This window comes from Mus musculus, chromosome 14 (genome assembly GCF_000001635.26).
Source record: "Mus musculus strain C57BL/6J chromosome 14, GRCm38.p6 C57BL/6J".
Taxonomy (NCBI): domain Eukaryota; kingdom Metazoa; phylum Chordata; class Mammalia; order Rodentia; family Muridae; genus Mus; species Mus musculus.
This window is the reverse complement of record NC_000080.6, coordinates 5,974,253-5,990,000: the sequence shown is the minus strand read 5'-3', so window position 1 is coordinate 5,990,000 and position 15,748 is coordinate 5,974,253. Positions and strand designations below refer to the sequence as shown.

At 42.9% G+C, this 15,748-nt stretch overlaps 1 long non-coding RNA gene across 2 annotated transcripts in view; it reads right to left on the bottom strand.

The window, feature by feature from the left end:
* Gm51421 overlaps positions 1-15,748 on the bottom strand; it is a 159,368-nt gene that overhangs the window by 80,460 nt on the left and 63,160 nt on the right. Inside the window, exon 1 of one of the 2 annotated variants that reach the window (XR_003950987.1) lies at positions 8,783-8,826. The exons of the other annotated variant lie outside the window; for it this stretch is intronic. This is a non-coding gene — a long non-coding RNA (predicted gene, 51421). Of the gene's footprint in view, positions 1-8,782; positions 8,827-15,748 lie in introns of those variants that run through there. 2 annotated transcript variants of the gene reach the window in all.

The following is a 15,748-nucleotide window of genomic DNA, read 5'->3' as shown; positions in this document are numbered from 1 at the left end:
TTCCTGATATTCTGATATGAATATCAGAAGCAGTATTCCAAAACTTGATAATTAGCCATAATCGTGGCAAATGTTTCTCAGAAAGTCCAAAAAAAAAAAAAAAAAAAAAAAAAAACAACAACAACAACAAACCCAAATACCTTTAATCCCAGCACTCAGGTGTCAGAGGCAGGCAGATTTCTGAGTTTGAGGAGAGCCTGGTCTACAAAGTGAGTTCCTGGACAGCCAGGGCTATACAGAGAAACGCTGTCTCGAAAAACCACAACAACAACAAAACAAAAACAAACAAACAAAAACATTTTCTTAAATTTATTGTAGCCGTCATAAACATGCTTTATCCAAAAATTAAACATTACAATCTTTCATGTTCATTAAGCCAACAACTTAATAGTGCCCTCTATCAAATTTTTTGTTCAATTTTACTTCCTCAGTTCAATTTATGCCATCCCTAATTTTTTTTCAAATGGCATGAATCTTACTTGCCGATATTGATATTAATAGGCATGGAATTTTGACCATTGCATATAAGTATATGATGTGCCAAATTTGAAACCTGCCATTTTTCTCTTTAACTCACTTTTTCAGGTTTGTTTGTTCGTTTTGTTTTGTTTTGTTTTTTATGACACAGGGTTTCTCTGCATAGTCCTGGCTGTCTTGGAACAACCTTTGTAGACCAGTCTTGAACTCAGAAATCTGCCTGCCTCTGCCTCAGGAGTGCTGGAATTAAAGACTTGTGCCACCACTGTCCGGCCAGGGTTTTGGGTCTTTTGGTTTGTTTATTTTTGTTTTTGTTTTGTTTTGTTTTGAATAATTTTTCACAAGTTAAATGTATGGTTAGCTTTAGTTTTCAAAAAATCGAAATTCAGAAAAATTACAAATGCTATGAACTTCAAATTCGTCTCCATTAAACAGTAGTTCCAAGATGTCTGAGTAAACATGGCTGAAGCAACCTTTGACTCTGGTAACTGAAGTCATTGTCATGTATACATCTACTGAATTTTACATGCCAGCACATGCTCAAACAAACACTAATCCAAATTGTTTCCATGTAAGACTCCCATAAGCCTTAGGCAGTTAATTGTCATGAAATGAGTGTGGATGAATTGCTTTTGCAAATCTGTTACTAGAGGGAGCATCCACTAATTTAATCATTTCCCTCCTCAAAATCTTGCTTTAACTCCTCCACCAACAACAGTCTAGGTGTTGAAGACTTCTAAACTAAGAAGAATGTTAAAATATCTAAGTCCCTTAACATCCAGTAGCCTCTGCCTTCATTATTAAAGGAAAGCTCAACTTTGAGACTAATCAGCACAAAAATGCAACAAAAGCACTACCAGACCCTGAAATACCCTAAAGAAATTAATTTGTGATGAACCACCATGGATGTCTGAGCCCTACACTTTGAGGGAACCTGCAACACAGAAGCCTGGGCAGCCTGTGGGCACAGCACACCAGGGAAACTGACTGAGAGACTCAAGCTGCTCAGCTTGCTGTGGGTGGGAAAGCACAGTGGCTGGCAGAATACAGCTTCCAGCAGGGCTTCCATAGCATGCAGCTCATGGGTCAACAACCAAACTCCCTTTAAGTTTCCTAGGTGGGATCTCGCCACCCGGCTCTAACCGTGCTTCAAGATGCTTGCTATGATGGCTAGACAAGTGTTCCAGAACACACCGTAGATATCTCTTCAACACACCTCTTGAATCCCTAGAGCACCTTCCAGTCCTCTGCGCCAGGCCACGCCCCATCCAGGCCGCCCCCCCCCGGCCCCCCTGCACCACTCTTCTGGATACCACTTCCAGGGATCTCCCAGAGCATTCTCTCTGCCCACAGCCCTCTCACAGGTCCACGGCCGAGCCTTACCTTGGTCCCCATCTGTTCAGAGGTGGACACTTTATGGATCAGCTTCTGGGGCCCCTCCTGTTCCAATTCACTGTAGGATGAATCCTCTCCAGGTCCTGCAGCAGTGGGGCAAACCACACTAGCCTCAGGGACAGCTCCTCCTGCGAAGCCCTGAGGGTGGTGCTGTCTGCAGGCCCAGGCATCCTCTCTGATTCCTGCAGGGACACAGCAGTGCCCCAGGGGCTGTGGTCAGCTGCTGGGCTCTGCCCGAAAGTCTGAGCCCTGCCCCTAGCTAGCACCATCTTCTGCGATCCCATCCTAGCAGCACCCTGGACCCGGGACCCTGGATCACAAGCCTCCCCTGCCTAGACCTCTTGGGTCCTCTGTGCACTTCACGCCTGGGTACCCAGGATTGGGATGTTCTGGTGTTGCTGACCCAGGATATGACCAGCACCAGAATGAGATGACAGATATCGAGATAAGCCTCAAAGGACCGCCCTCTCACTCTTCCTAGGGTCTGGAGGGCTCAGAGGAAATGGAGAGTAGAGATAGGAAGGGGCATGAAGCAGCAGGTCAGGCAGTGGAGATCCTCCTCCCCTTGTTCTAGGCAGCAGGAGTGAGGAGAAGGCTCCTGAGGGAAAGGGGGACATGGAGCTATCTCCTATGTTCTGGGGTGCACTCTGGACCCCGAATCCCTCCACATACTCGGACCACAAAGTACAACTCCAGCTAAGTAAAAGTTTCCTCTGCCCTGGAGAAGAACTCGGTCTCATGGACCCTTACTCAGCACCATTGCTAGGACCTTACCTCCGCACCTCTGCCTGGGGGTTTGGGGCCTTTAGGCCACCTCTACAGTGCTGTTTAGCTTCGGGCCCACCCCCATCTGGCGCATTAGGTAGAGAAGAGCATTTTCTGGGAGGTTCAGCTCTGCTCTGAGAGCTTTTGTTTCAGAAAGAGTGATTCCCTTTGGCTAACAGGAAGCTGGGAAGGGCATGGTGAGGACACAGAAACAAGAGAGGACACGCAGCACAAGATGACAATATGCTGAAATAAATGTCTAGGCTAAAGCACCCATCCAGAATGCCTGGAAGAATGAACCGAACTACGTGAACAAAGTATAAAGCAAAGAATATATATACACACATCCACAGGAGAGAACACCACTCCCTGGTGCAGACTAAAGTCTGAGGAAAGAGAATCCACAGGCTGGAACCTCAGCTCCCAGGCTTCCCTGGCCAGCTGCTTCAGCACAGCCACAGGGAAGAGCTACCTTGCAGCAGCAGTGCACAATGCACATTCGACCTCAAAATCCTACACAGGTGGGGGAAGAGGGGCTGAGGGAGAGGGTAGGAAAAGGACAGGCTTCCTGCTGTCCACCTTAGAAAACTTCACAGTGCTGTTAGTGATTTTCCAATGGTGAATTCTCTACTGACTTGGGGGGGGGGTGCTCTGTTCAGTAGATCAATTCTTTTAGCCCTTCAGGTTCCTCCTTTAGTTTGTCACTTAGCCTTGACCTTGAAAATTCCTGGAAACTAAGATTTGGGGTTTTGATTCTTTCAGGTTTCAGGTGCAACCTTAAGCCCAGCAATGATCCGCTGCCAGCTCTAAGAGATTTTAACTACACTGAAAACGTGAAATCCCTTTAGGTCATTCAGCAAGAGAGTGCTGCCATGTTTCTCAAACACAGAGACAGCCTCTCTTGTGCTTCAGTTATTCCCTTTAGCGAGGGAAAACATGGGGTAAAATGGACTTCAAAAGTCCTTCTGGCCCTATAATATGAACTTCTGTACCTACAAGTACACACTGCCGAGAACTTTCTAAGAAACAATAGCATTAAATGGCCTTGGTCGGAGATCCAGATCAGTGCCTAGAGTACAGAAAGCCTATACACAGCCAAAACCAAAACAATGCCCTTTTATTGACCTTTGTCTTAGTCTGACTATTTGGTCACAGACAAGTCAAGACAAAGACCCCTAGTAAAAGGCCTAACACAGTTCAGACTTTTCCTTTTAATGTAAAGAAGACAGAGGGCACAAGCTGGGACCAAAATGTGATTATGATTCTAATGTTCTCTTCCCCACACTCTATATAGTGAAAGGTCACTTTGGCAGCTATCCTGTATTTCAACTTACACATTAAACTTTCAGGTTTTATAGAGCAACATTTCCCAGAATCCAGTCAAGGGTGACTGAAGTGAAAGGTGGTCTAAGGCCCATGCCTGTTTGGGAAAGAAGACGGGTTCCATTTCTTACTCTTTGAAAGGATGATGATTGCTTAGACACACATTGCACAGCTTCACATCCAGGAGCCAGGCAATTAATTCCTCAAAGTTCAGGTATCCATTACTTATAAAAACCTAGCCTTGCAGGCTGCTCTGATCAACACAGAATTCAGTAGCCAGTTCTTAAGGCCTGTAACTTTGAAAAGCAAAGCCAGTCTAAGCTGGTTCCTGCTAAGTAAATGACTGCAACTCAACAGCATCTGCAGCTGTAGAGGAAACCCAGGATGGCTGAAAATACTGTGTAGGCAAAGAAAGGAAAGCTGCCTCATTTCCCACTAAAGGCAGCTCAGGGGAAAAGCCTGGTGGAAGCCCATTGCTTCTGAGAAACTTTCAAGGAATCCCCAATTTAAAATAGTTTCTGACCTACTAACTGCTTCTCCTAGTTAAAAGCTTTCACAGTGGTTCTCTGACCTAAGGGACATGCACTTGCCTTTTCTTTGTTCAGTTTGTTTCTTTGTTTTGAGGGAGTCCCCTAGCATACCTCAGGCCCAATCTGACTTGGCATTTATGGCAGGTCTCCAGCATCAAACTCTATTTCTCGAAATGGCTACTACCGTTTCAAATACATGGCATATTGTCTTATTTGGTTTATAAAAAGTTCCTTGACTTTCTTTAGTGTTTTAGATTTTCAAATAATTTCTCCCCTGCTGCTCACGAATTCCCTTTTATTACTGTTACTTTGAGATCTTCATTGGTGAGCCATTGTAGTGCACACCTTTGGTTGCAGAATTCCAGAGGCAGATGCCAGCAAGCCTCTGAAATGTGAAGCCAGCCTGGGCTATACAATAAAACTTCCATGTAGAACATATCACTAATCTTGTTGAAAGCTTGCATGTTGGAGTTTAAGATATGAGTGCTCCCAAGAGCTGGAAGCCAGTCTGGGCTACATTGTAACAGGCCCGAAAGGGCTACACAGCAAGATCTTGTTTCAAACAAACAAACAAACAAACAAACAAACAAACAAAAGCAAGAAAGAGTCTTGGCCATACAGTGTATAGATGCTACAGTCAGGGTTATACAGAAAGGAGTAAAGCTGAACCCCCAGTCAGTTTTCTTCTTAATAAGGTGCCATACCATCACCCCCAAATTACAAGAGACATAAGCCAAAGATGATTAAAACTTTATGAACACTCTATTACTACTTACAGGTATTTTGAACTAATCAATTGCTCACAAGCAGAATCATGAGTCACTTAAAGTGTCTAATCCCATGTCCTACGGTTTTACCTTCAATTGTGATAGAACTTAAGAGTTATGTGTCATATCTTGAAAACCATGAGTGGGTACTTGAGAAGCCATGGTGCAGGGCTCATGTTCCTGATCAGTCCAGAAGCAAAGGACTACAGATGGAACCAGCACAGACTGGAAGGCTGCCCTGGCAGCAATATGGACCCAATTCTGCAATCACTATGTGTTCCGTAGTCAGAACTTAACATTCAAAAAGTTTGCCCTGGGTCAATTTTCTTAGTTGATACCCAGATTAAAAAAAAAAAAAACATTCTGTGAGCAACAGTGCTGTCGATTACAGGAACTTCTGTGGTCCTAGCCCACAAGGCCAAAGACTCACCATCCAGGCAGAAAGGGGAACTGTACAACCTCTAGCTTGTATTGTGGCCTTTTTGCTTTGAAACACTTCTCTTTCTAAGTGTCCATTAATTCTGGACTATTAACTGGTATACTGCCATCAGTTAATGCCAACAGGTACAGAACCATTTGAAAATAAAAACCAATTTTAGGCAATGACGTATAGTCAAGCCTCTCTCCACTTAAGGTATTTTGTAAATACGCCCACATTTTTAAACTGAGCTCGAATTCTAACTACCTATCTGCTACCCACTCCCACCCAAGATTAAGGACTGCTTTGCTAAATATCTTCTAATCGCTCATTCTCAACAGCAAAACACTTTGATTCTACTTACTTATTTACTTTAGTGATGCTAGGGCAAGCCTTGCACTGGCATATGCTCTGTCCCAGATCTACATCCCAGCCCCCATTTTTTCTTCTCCTGTCTCTGGATCCAGAGTCTCAATATGTAGCTTATGCTGGCTCCCCAATCTGCGCCCTCTTTCCTCACCTAGTTGTTGTGAATACAGGTGTGCAGCACCGCACCCAGTTCCCCAAATACTTTTTGGGCTAAAATTTAAATTATGCCTATATTCACTAACACTGGACTATATTCCAAAGCTAGCAAGAAAGAAAACCAAGAAACTTACTATGCTAGCAAGTATCTCCTTTAGGCTCAAGACTTAGCCAGAATAAGGCTAAATAAATTAATATGTATCCAAATGTATCTAATTAACTTAATTTCACTCCCTCACAGAGAGAATGGCAGGAAGTCCCAGAAAATCCCTTTTCTCCACAGGAATCTCCAAGGAATCTTTTGATTTTCTCTCTGAATAGGAGAAATCAGGCCATCAAAGTTTAGGCTCCATCAGGAGAGAGGGAGAAAGGGAGATAGAGGAAGAAAGAGAGAGAGAGAGAGAGAGAGAGAGAGAGAGAGAGAGAGAGAGAGAGAGAGAGAGAGAGAGAGAGAGAGAGAATGAGAATAAGGGAAGGGAGAAGGGAAGAAGGGAGAAGGGAGGAGGGAGGAGAGAGGAGAGAGGAGAAAGAAAGGGGAGAGAGAAGACAGAAGAGAGAAGAGAAAGCATAGTATGCCTTGGTTGCCTGGTGAAACAAAAAACATCTATGAGTATTTTAACCTATATGTCTTTGACACTGCAGACCTATTGCATAGGAAGTCTTTCCATCCAGAAAATAAGCATCAGAGAGATAGTCAGCTGTCCTTTCAAAATAGGACAAGAGAAATATACTCTTCTGCATTTTGGCCAGAATAAACCTGATAATATGCAAGGCTTCTCTCTCTTTTAGGGGTGATGATCAGAATGGTCTCAAGCAACTCGAGAATTTCCACACCAAAGCAGAAGGCTTATGAACTCAAGGACCAAAAAGTCCAGCCAAGCAGCTATTGAAGCTAAAACTAAAGGCAGATTCATCAGTGCAGCCAAATCCCCACTGAATCTAATGGAAGAGAAAGCAGGAAAGAGCCTCAAACTCATGGGAATGGGGATAAATATCATAAACGAACTCCAATAGCTCAGGTTCTAACATCAAAATTTATAAATGGGCCACAAGAAACTGAAAAGCTTCTGTAAGACAAAGGGCATAGCCAATAGGACAAATTGGCAAGCTATATATTCGGAAATAATGTTTACCAACTCCCCATCCAATGCACGGCTAATATACAAAATATATAAAGAATTCAAGTAGCTATCCACCATAAGAGCTAAGAACACCATCTAAAAATGGGGTATAGAACTACACAAAAAATTCACAATGAATCTTGAATGGCTGAGAGCACTGAAGAAGTCTGCAACATCCTTAATCTTCAGGGAATAAAACCAAAATGACCCTGAGGTTGGTGTCCAGGAGTATACTTTCTAGTGAAGAATGCCAAGATCAAAAACTTCTGTGAAAACACATGGTCAGAATTTAAAGAAACAGGGACATTCTTCCATTTCTGGTAGGACTGCAAACTGCTATGACAACTATGGAAATCAATATGGAGGTTCCTCAGAAATTCCCACATAGATCTACTTGAAGGCCATGTACCAACCTTACTGGTGAATGGCCTGCAACTTTCAGTTTTCACTTGATGGCTTATTACTCAGATTTTCTTATTTATTGAGCTATGACTTTGCTCTTGGTAAGCATTTGGTCTCTCTGATTCTAAAGCAGTTCTTTGTTCTTACACATTTTTTGAGGAACCTCTATCCACTGGGACTTATTTATACCTTCAAATCCCTCTAAATTGGGGGACTTTTTATACTTGAGGAAGCTGAGTGACAAAAGCAAAGTTTGTTGAGCCCTTTGGTGTCCAGTGCACACGAATCTATGGGAGTCTAGATATGATAATCCTCTAGAACATTCCTTAGGAAAGCAGCAGGAAAACAGCAGTATGCTCTAAGGTACCTGTGTGACCTCACTTACCTTTGCCAGCTTTGTGGGTTTCTCTACTGCTGGTCTGAGAACAATTGGAAACTCCTGGAATAGATGTCTCATATCTCATTTCCTTTGTCATTGTTAGTATACTAGTGGGAGTAGGTTTGAAGGAAAAATACTCTCAAGAACATTAATAAAACAAGTGCTTCATATGGACCATCAGGATGAAGTACCAAGTTCAAGGACAGTTCTGCAAGAACTGCTCAAAGCCAGCCAAGTGGAGCAAGAAGAAAGCCAAGCAGAAGTCATTCATTACCAGCACCTGCAGCACCTTTCTCCAGGACAGGGTCACTTAGCTTTGGTAGGAGAAGGGATGGCCTGAGATAGCTGCCCCATATTCCTTCAGAAAAGAAGCAGCCAGCAATATTGGGGAAAGAATATGGGTGTCAGGGGGCAAAAAAACAGAGTGTAAAGTGAATTAGTAAAAAGATATTAATACAAAAATATTTAATTATTTAACAAAATGTGACAAAATGTATTATTCTAGTAACTCTAGTGTGTATACACTGGCATTCACTTTAACACACAGAGAGACTAGAAGTTGTAAAGTAGGGTACCTTTTTTATTGACATAAAATATGAACATAGCAAAGATAAATAAAAAAGAAAGACTTGCATCCAAAAGATCCATTATTCTACCCAAGTCTAAGTGTTCGTTCTCACCTTCACAAGAATTCAAGAGACCTCTGTTCATCCAGGTCTCAGGGCTCATCCAAAGTACAGACCTGAACCTGATGTGGCCAACCAAGTGTTCCTGTGTTGTTGGCTGACCTCTGCCTCAGGCTTCAGAGGCACTGGAGGGGCAGTCTTGGCCTTTAGGTGGCAGCCATTTCAGGTCCTCTACCATACCAGATAATGAGTCTTCCACAGAGGCCTGTCAACTCAAAAATAGAAGCTTGGGTATTTCCAAAGTTTGGGATGCCACTCTACAGTCATGATGAATTGGTTACATGAGATCATACAAGTTACCTAATGTCTGTATGACTATTTTCCTTATTTGAAAGTGAGTAATGAGATCATCTGAGGAGTGGGTGCTAAGAGTAAAATCACTGATTAAAATGAGTGATAGGACTGTACAGAGTATGGGCTTAATTTTCTGGGTCAAGTGCAAATAGCTGGGAAAGTTCAAAACAAAACCAATAGAAACAACAGGAATACTAACAAAAACAATTGTTTAAAAACCTTCTGAGTGCTGGAATTACAGGCATGTACAAACTCTACCTTATAATAAACAAACAAACAAACATCCCTATTCTAGTTCTAGCAGTTGCATCAGAGAGAGCTGTGTGACACTGCATGCTGCTTCCTTTCCCCAGATAGCTCAGGTCTTCTGTCCTATACCAGGTCAGCTGGAGCTAAAGCTGGTGCCATGCCATGATTCTGCAACAATCCTTTTCTTGGTAAAATTGATCCTGTCTACAGTGAGCCCCTTGTTGTTGGATCCAGGCCCCGTTAGGCCAGCAAACACATAAGCCACCCTCAGTGAAAGAGAAAAGGAAAATTGGAAGAAAAAGCCCTCAACTTTGAATCTATCACCTATCTCCCCTTGATTTTTGAGCTCTGCATATTGATATTGTTTGGCTCAAGAAGGGAGTGAAATTCAGATGGTTTCCCAATGAAGACATACATAGTTTTTCACTCTTTATCTGTGAGGTTAGCAGGCATTATAGCACAGATTCAGCAGACCCAGCATAAGAACACAGAAGCCAGAGATGATAATGCCAAGGGACAGCATCCTGAACTTATAGACACATTAAAATTGAGGTTTCATCTCAACTCAGGCCATTGCACTCCCTGTCCTACCTCCTGAGTCTTATACTTGCTGTGAGTACAGTATCACGGTACAACCAGCAACATCCTTATTGCTCAACTTCTCAATTCCGGAAGACAGATATTGGAGAAGTTATTGCAATGAGGCTAAAATGTAGTAATGTAAAGTCCGGGATGACCTTTGCTCTCTGATGCCCACTTAAATTGTCTGGTTGTTTTTGAGAACAGGACCATGTGCAAGATAATGTTTTGAAGATGGGACAGCAAGTTTACCATTTATATTTGCCCTGCAGTTGATCCCCTATGTTTGAAAGAATAGGGAGTTTTCCTTATAAAAGATAGCATTGTAAACCAGAGATTTTGTGAAACACATGGATATATATATATACATATATATGCATGTATTTATGTATGGAAAGAATGACAAGAATAACCACTATCAAGGAATGCACCGTTAGAAAATATCATCCAGGTTTTATACAATTAAATGTATAGGAGAAAGATATTTGCCTCTGTTATACAGGAAATCCCTGGGAAATTGGAGTATATGTCATATGAATTGACTCAGGTGGCATATTTATTTTTGAGAAAAATCTACTACATCCACAGTCCCTAGAGATTTGGGGCTAACAAAATCTCTTAAGCATGTCAGAGTCCTAACCAATGTTCCCCCTCAAAAGCACATGACATCTAATAAAGCAGTTAGAATTCTCCAGCTTTGGAAGGAGAGGTTGCCAAAGGGGATCACACGGGTCCATGAGAGGCTCCAGGAGAGGCACCCCAGAAAAGGACCAAGTTGGGGAGAACTAGTTAGCAGGTAGGTCATGGCAGTTGCTAGTGACATCATCAGTAATGCCTTCCTTGGAGAATCTCTTGTATCTAGGATAGAACTAGAATCTTCTGTGTTGTCACCTGTGTTGTGGTGACAGCAACTGCCTGTGGTTCATACCTTCTGTTTGCTCTGGGATTACCAGCAGGAATGTTTTCCTGGCTGCTCAGGCTATGTCAGAAAGAGAATGGCGATGAAGGAGAGACCAGACCAACAGAGAAGGAAGAGAAAATCCTTTCTCATGAAAAAGGAAGAAGGAAATCATTCTGGAGAAGGCACAGTGAGTCCTGGGCAGAGTGGGGATCTTCCTGGTAGAGTTAGGCTTGAGCTGGGCCGTCCAGGAGTAGGTCTTACAAGCTGAAGCCTTGGACTTTGCCAATGTCAAAGAGTCAAGAATTTCTGATGATTAGTTTGACAGAGCCAGGAATTGACAAACCTGCAGCTACTTTTCTGGGAGCTATTTAATTTCAATTTGAGTGCCAAAGAATGCCAGGAGTGGGCACTATGGGAGTATCAGTGTGTTATTCCTTTCATGGAAGGGAGTTGAAGCACTTCACCTTCCAGATTACTGTAGGTAACTTGAGTCTCTGATGAAAAGAACAGAGAAGGATGCTCCCCTGGTCATGTCATGTGGTGAGGACTCAGACACATTGGATTTGAAGACACAGGATTAATTAGTGCTTGATAGTGCTAAGCACTATGAAATCCAGGATTTCCCTGCATCACATCTGATATGACCTGACAATGTTCCCCATATCTTTACGTCTGAGGCAAATTATAGATTTCAGGGCAAGGGGTCCTGTAATAGGGAGTGTGGCATATGTCTGACAATGGTGGTTAGGAAGAGGACATAGCTTAGCAAACCAGCTGGAAGATAGCTTTTCTGCTCTTTTAGGGATTCACCCTGTCTTTACCTTTTCTCTCCCTCAGTCTTCTTCTTAGGACTCTGAATGGTCTCCCCTCTCCTGGGCCATCAAGTATGCAAATTCATTTGTGTTTATCTATCTGCAGGGTCTGCTAGAAATACTTCAACCCAAAATTCCAACATCACTAATCAGATATCAAATATAAATAAAGTTAGAGAACTGAAATTGCATATGAGGAAGATCAGCAATGACATGGAGGAAATTTGTGGAATCCTGAACGTTTACATGTATGAGGATTTGAACTACAGGTAGGAATTATGCCCAGTACCCTGTTGCCTGTATTGTGCCATCTGTTAACCCAATTTCCTTCCATGAATGGAGTATGTCATCTCCCATCATTCAATTAAGTAGCCCTGACAGGTGTTTAATTGTTGGATAAACAAGGTGCTGTGTGTTTATTATCATCTTTTGTACTTGACCTTGGGGTGCTTGCAATCTGATTGTTGCTGTCAACAGCTGGAAGGACCTGCTCATACTTACTGTCTCTCAGTGTGTGAATGCAATACCTGCAGGCTATCACACGTTTACTCTGATATTGTTCATTATATTCTGAGAGATGGCACCTCCCTGGATTTATTTGGCATTCTAATTGTGTCTCTGTGTGTGAACTTAGCTGTGTATGTTTTGTTCAGGACTGAGGCTCTGGGACCTTTGATGGGGTCTGAGGATTTGTGTGATGCACAGTTTGCAGGTCCTTTTAGTGTTTGTTCATAGAGGTCCAAAGTGATCACCAGGGAAGTTTGCTCCTGGTGTTTCCTGGTTGTCACACAGGAATCTCCTGGGGGAGGAGATGTGATAAAGCCTTTCTCCTGTAAATACTAGTTGTGTCCTCTGGGAATTCACATAACAACAGGAACCAAGGAATGAGAATCCCTGCCTTAAAAATAAGAGGAAAGTCATTACAGATATCTACTGGACCCTTGCCTGTGGCACAGTGTAGTGTAAAATTGTCATAGAAGTACTCTATTCCTACATGCTTGCCCGGGAAGCCCTTGAAGGTCAGCTAGCTCCATTTGGTCCCCTGGCTCTGCTGTCCTCTGCCCAGGATAGTAAGTTTAATTAGCACCTAGGGGACCCAGTTTTAAGGAACCAGGATGTGGCATGCAATTGGCTTGGGTAGTCCATGATACAGCCTGTTTGCACATGATTATTGAATCCGCAATTCAGCAGATTATTTGCTTCTTGGGCCATGCCCTAACACAGAATGAACACTGAATTCAACATCATTAAATCACAACATGAGAAGACAATGTTGGATATGGATAAAATGACCCAGTCCATAATTATTTCCATGAAGTTCTCCGAGGAACTGTTAAAAGATAACTATTCCTACAGGTGAGTCAGTGACACAACTGAGACCCCCAGAACTAGGCAGGGAATGCTTATGTCCTTTTAGGACTTTGAAAAAACGCAAGGGCTCTGGTTCTATGTTATCTGTTTTTTTTATTTAGGAACACTGCCCTGAGGCAAGGGTCTTGGATTTGTACCTCTTGGACTCAGTTGTCCTAAGTGTGAAGAGTGTCCAAGACCCTCCAATCTTTATTCTTCCAAATTCAAGGCCCTCTATATAGAAAACTTTTCCACCACGCTGGGAATATCCAGGAACCCTGAACCTCTAGGGTTCTGACCACAGATTAAAAGATCTAGGATTCCCGACAAAAATGGAAAGAGTGTACACTTGTTGGGTCAGCTCACCTCTCTCAGAGGAGATAAGCCCTCTCCCTGCTGAAGGTTTTATGGTACCACAGACCTATAATCAACCATGAAGAACATTTCCTCTTCTGTGATGTATAGGGTGCACTCTTGGTGTCAGGGCTTTCAGAAGTTTGTTGAGTCCTGTGGAATATGGCTGGTATCTTGATTTGACCTGCCTCTGTTTGGTGCTGCTACATATACTGTAGACTCTTCTGGGACTGTCAGGGGTTCAGGGCCCTAGTGGGACCATGGGACTTGTAGGAGTGGAAAGCAAATGGAATCTGGCTGGGAATCACCAATTTTTCTTTGTGGATCAGCATCAAGCAGAAACACTGCCTCCGTGAGTGCACTCAACTAAAGGAAAAAGTGAGGATATTACTGAATGAGAACAGAAAGCTGCTGGTGGAGCAGGCTGGAACGCAAGTGTCCCATGGGGAAGAAAAGAGGTTCTGTGAGGAGGCCAGCAAGAACATCTGTGCCTCAAGTGCCAAGGAGCAGCAGGTAGGATGATGTGTATCAGAGGCAGATTGTCCTCATGTCTAAACATAAACATAGACAATCCAATGTCACAGTCCACCAACTTCTCCAGGCACTCACCTATGTCTCCTCCAAGTGTTTGTTTATGTGATCATCTACAGGACTCTCTGTGGAGGTAGCCTGGTTCAAGAAACTGCATGTTTGGCATGCAAATGTTCCTGCTCTGCTAGAATCACTAAGGGAGATAGGTTGATTACACATCACAACACTACATGCCTTAAGTTTGAAGGATGCTGTGTTGGAGCCCTTCTTGAGAATAGCAAGAGCTTTGAAGGAAGAAGTAAAGGCCTGTAGCTCATTTGCTTTACAGGGATCTTGTGAGATTCTAGGTAGGAAACAGTTTGCAGGGATGACAGCCTTGTGTAATTGACAAATAATTGGATTTCATTGCTGTCTTTTGGCCGCTTCCATTCCCCCCTTTCCCCTCTATCTCAAAATAGTCTCTACAGGCTTCATATATCTTGGTTCACACTGAGAGGTCCTGAGTAGCATATTGTCAGTCCCATTTTCTTTGAGTGATGTTGGAGTGGTCATTCCTGGGCCTGAGAGTCTGGAGTTGTCTGGATGACCAGAGATGACAGAAAGGCTTCTCACAGGTTCAGGTTTGGTGTGTGATTTCTGAGGCTTCATGAAAAAATTTCTTAATATATGCCCCCAATTCTGACCAAGAAGAGTGTTCTCTAGTGATTTTTGTTAGATGTTTTTTTTTTTCTGTCCCCTGTGACAGGGATTCTCTGTGAAGCACCTGCTGTCATGGAACTCACTCTGTAGACCCGGCTGTTTTTGAATTCAGAAATCTGCCTGCCTCTGCCTCCCAAGTGCTGGGATTAAAGTAGTGAGCCACTATGACCGGGCTTCTCTAGTGCTTTTTATTCCTCTAAAATAATCGCAGAGTCGTTGGGTCTCCCTTGAAACATCTCCTCTGCATAGTCTGAATTATCTTGGTCCTGAACCATAACAGATACGTCATTGTTTTCTGCTCAGTTATGATTTTATGTGAATCAATCTGTGTGTGCTTCTGTGTGTGTCTTTGTCTCTGACAGTGTGTCTGTGTGTTTCTTTTTGTGTATGCATTGTTTTCTTGACCTGTGTCTCTCTCGGTATGTTGGGAGGCCATTCAGTGACATCTGAGTTGTCCAGTTATTCTCTATATTACTTCTTTGAGCATTGGTCTCTCAATAAAAGTGACATTTCCTGTTCTTTTCTGTCCAGTAGTCTTTGCATCTCCTGTTCACTATCAGGTAGCACCCCCTCTCTCATTTATTTCATCAAATTAATAAACAATACAGCTATTTTAAAAATAAGTGTTAGATTTCTTCACTTTCCCTGCATAGAGTTATCTCCCTAGGAGATTTGGGTTTGTCTTATTGGCTCCACCATGAACATGCATAGAATCCTACCGTGCATCCCTCTGCTAACATGGCTTTTGCTAACTATATCGTGGGCGTGGCTTTGTTTCAGGATAGATTCCTCCTCATAGTTGGCACAGTGCTGCATTTCATAAATGTCACAGCACGTTATTTCACCAGCTTTTTTTCTGACTGATATTGAGGAAGATTTAATATCACATGAACTGTAATAGGTTGAAAAGTTCCTGGGTAGTGACCAAAAGTCACTGTCTTCCTCTGATGCTACCAAGGAACCAGTGTAGGTATAGTGAGGGGACCGAGAGAGTCAACATGGGGCTTGCTGGGGGCTTTTCTTAGGAATCTCTTTCTTGGGAATTTGGTATTGTGTTGTCCAGGTTATCTGTGCAGAGCTTGTAACTTCCTGGTAGGACCAGAAAGCATCTGCATAAAAATTTTTTTGAAGAGGAGTTAATTACAGATGAGGGCCGCAAAGACTGCCTGAGTCTAAGAACCTTATACACAT